General features: G+C 30.5%; 1 long non-coding RNA gene across 1 annotated transcript; it reads left to right on the top strand.

Annotated features, from left to right (window-relative positions):
* Positions 1-892: 892 nt before the first annotated feature.
* LOC143056990 (uncharacterized) lies at positions 893-2,580 on the top strand. The gene is made up of 2 exons (XR_012972589.1): positions 893-1,016; positions 1,503-2,580. It is a non-coding gene; the product is annotated as an uncharacterized LOC143056990 (long non-coding RNA).
* The last annotated feature ends 1,393 nt before the right edge of the window (positions 2,581-3,973 follow it).

Genomic DNA, 3,973 nt, shown 5'->3' with positions numbered 1-3,973 from the left:
AATCAACTATGTTTACTGGAAACTATGAGTGTATGCTGAGTCATCATAGTTAAGGCCCATGATTTTCTAAATCTTTATGACAAATTCATGAAACTTTATATTTGATTTCATTGCGTGTAAATCTTTGAAGATAAACCATATTTGGTGAATTCTACATTTCTCTTTATTCACCAAATATAAGCGCTTCTGTAAACATAGACAATGAATTTCTAAAGGAACGCCTTTTGCGGCTGTACGGAATACTTTTGAAACATTTATACGCCTCGAACTTCTAATAGTTTAAACTTATATAAATAATCTGTTCTACCCACATCTTCACTTGAGGCTTCCTCAGAATTCAATCTGTGTTGGTATACTGTTAATTCAGCCAAGATATGTCTCTATGAGATGAGACATAGAGATCATATCTTGAAACCAGTAAACAAAACAAAACAAAATTTCTCAAAATATTATATATATCTCCTAAAAGAGGCATGGTTTGTGAAACAGCTATATTAACTAAGTGCAACCAATAATAAAGGTTCTGGAAAAATCTCTTCAAACTTAAAGGGACCCATAACTACTTGTTTGGCGTAATAATCGGGTAGGGACTACTATTGATATTTTAAGTATCGAATTGCTACAAGCTAGTCCTGATTTTCTTTCGTTAATATTGAAAGATCAAATTCCGTTGTGTCGGTTTTCTTCTTGAATGAAGATTTATTTACCACTTTTTCTGATTTTACAAAGCAATTAAAATTGATGAGTATTCAGACATGTATATTAAAAATATCTCTTAATTTAATGTCGCTATATATATGTATGCGTTCAGCAGTAACCTTAATATATAATCTTAATTATTTCATTAAAAAAAAACTACTGATGTCGACATTTACGGCCATGTTTTACAACATTTCAGAGCTAAGTATGATGTTGAAGGTTATGGTTTGTACAGGTATCGGTATTGCAGCATTAGTTGTTGGTGTTGTTGTATTGAAGATATGGAAAGGAAGACAAATGAAAAACAATAAAATAAGGTATAATTGTTTAAGCCAAAGAAAAAAGCAACTTTATTGTAATACAGATTATGAGTCCACTCTTTCATTACAAGGAGCTGACAACTCTCTCCTTTTCCTTTGTTCGAGCTAAGTTACAAAACATGAGGACAGGACAGAATTAAAACTGAAAAAAAATGACAGTTCTTTCCAGTCGTTCTGATAGTAGATATAGTTGAGCTTTTGTGGACATCCTCCTTTTGTGAATCTACCTTGGAGTTCGGTATTTTTGTTAATTCATATTTTAAACTAGTGTACACAAAAAGGTAAAAACAATAAGATCATCGTAATATTTATTAACTTCATTTGATCAAAGTTTACTCATAATCATACATATTCCTAAGCAATGATTATTTTGGTAGTATTGTGCAGTTATTTACTCTTGATTTGAATTTCTATTCAGTTTATGTACATCAAGAGAATAAAAAAGATTTATGCACACACATTTAATAATCTTTTCATTTTCAGGCCAACCTTTTTAAATGTTTGTGAGAGTACACAATCACCACCAAAGGACCATAGTTTTATACTGAATAGGAAACTAACAAGTCACACATGACAGTATTGTTCATACTAATTACGTTGGACTCGAAGGTTTTATTTATAAATACCTATAGTATCATTAGTTTATCTTTGACACATCATTTAGAATTTGTAGCACGAATTTATGCGTAATGTTTAAAGAAAAATGTAATTGTACTTCGAAAATACCTCCTCGTTACAAAATTAATGAATAATAATGATGATTTTTTTAAACTTATGAACGAAAATGCTGTTTTACTATTGATTTGAAATACAAAAGGTTGCAGTAAAAAGTGAGAGTTCTTTAAATAACTTCCAATTACCATAAAGAGCTCCTTTTACGGCTTCAACTGTACCATTCACTATGAAGTTTCTTAAAAGATTTTTTACCTGGAATGGACAGTTTATATACACTACTATTGTTTGCAAAGGTCAACACATAGGTTTGTGTTGCATTTTTTCAACATTTTTTGGCCTTAAACTTCTAAAAGTTTAAACATTTAGGCAAATACTGTATTACCCTTTATTTTGAGTCCTGAGTCCTAAAAACTCTATTTGTTCGCTATAAAAAATGTCTGATACTGGTAAAATTTCAAATTTGTGTTTTAATACGATGAAGTATGGAAAACATATTTGAAATAAAGATTATTGCTTTCTACACAAAACAGATTCAAAATGATAAAAACAGAATATAAAGGTTAAATTAACTAGTTAATGACCCTGGATCCCTTTACTATTGTTTTCTCCCGGTGCTCAAACTTGCTCGATAACTCTGTTATTTCTGTGAAAATGAAAAATTGCTCATGTTTTAGAAGAGCACATAATAAAGTAAGTGTGTATGAGTTTTTCTATCTTTTGATCTGCTTGTCGTTTGTATGTTTGCTATTTGTTGAGCATCTTTATTGTAGCATATTGTCATTTTGATTTACGTTTTTTCGAATAGTTTGTTTTATCAATTGTTGACACTAGATGATAATTATTTGATGATTTATAATAGTTTTCACAATAAATATGTACCTTCTTCGGTGTATGGAATTATTTATGCTTTTATCCTATCGCTGTTCTTAAATCTTTATAAAGTTATGTTCTTATAGATATACGTGTGTAGTGTGTATGGATAAATAATCGCTTTCAGCGCTTTTATTCTAATATGATCCTACATGTACCTGCTATAGTGAAAACTCGTAGTATTGACTGCAAAAAATAAGGGATGCATAGTTTTTACAAGTCAATAAAAGAGTAAAATCTAATATTTATTAATGCAGAAAGTCAATATATATTAACCATTAATTAAAATTGTTCAGTTTTTTAGGTCTTTTCTATTATCTTTGTTTTCGACACAAATTCATTGAAACTAGAACAATATTTAACCAACGTGACAAACAGATATCATCAATATAATCTGTAGCTTTAGTGTGGCACACTTTATGGTCTTTATAATACCGATTTGTATATGCACACTTCATTCATATATGTCTAGCTTCAAAAAGGGTCAACGATACTAGAGTAACATTAAATCATAATTCAAGAGAAACTGACAAAGCCAACGCAAAAAATGAAAGAAAAACGGAAGACAAAACACCACTTTGAAAAAACTAAAAACTGATCATATCGAACCACTAAAACGTGTGGTGCTCCGGGACTAAGCGTATTGTGCCTCATCAGTGGCACCCGTCGTGTAACTCATGTTAAACATACATGCAAGTTGATGTTTCTAAAGACGAAATTCTTAAGGGCATCAAAAACCTGAAAAATGATAAAGCATTTGGGGATGATCGTATAATAAACGAATATATCAAGTCTACAGCTAGTTTATTCATTGAATTATACGAAAAATTATTTAACGTTATATTTCGCACTGGTATTATACCGGACAGTTGGCTAATTGGTTACATTAAGCCTGTTTATAAAAATAAAGGTAGCAAGTTGGACCCCAAAAATTTTAGACCAATTACCATTAATTTAAGTTGTATGGGGAAACTTTTTACCGCATTTTTATGCGAGCGACTAAATCTTTTCTCTGAAGAATTGTTCGAAATTTTAAAGTTAAAAAAGAAAAAAACTATTTTGTGCATTCGTCGATTTCGAAAAGGCTTTTGACACGATATGGCGAGATGCACTGTGGTACAAAATGCTTTTAAACAATATGAATGGATGTATGTATAATGTAATTGTAAATATGTATCTAGGTACAAAGTCATGTATTTCATATAACAATGCCTTATCTGATTTCTTCCCATGTAGTAACGGGGTTAGACAACGCGAAAATGTATCGCCTTTCCTTTTTTCTTTATTTTTAAATGATCTTGATTCTTTTTTTGCAAAACTGTAACCTAGAGGGCCTAAAATCAGTGTCAAAAGAGCTTGAGGAAAAACTTGACATTTTTTTAAAACTTTTTATCATTCTGTACGCTGAT

Source organism: Mytilus galloprovincialis, chromosome 13 (assembly GCF_965363235.1).
Source record: "Mytilus galloprovincialis chromosome 13, xbMytGall1.hap1.1, whole genome shotgun sequence".
In the NCBI taxonomy this organism is placed as follows: Eukaryota; Metazoa; Mollusca; class Bivalvia; order Mytilida; family Mytilidae; genus Mytilus; species Mytilus galloprovincialis.
This window is presented reverse-complemented; position numbering and strand designations above follow the sequence as displayed.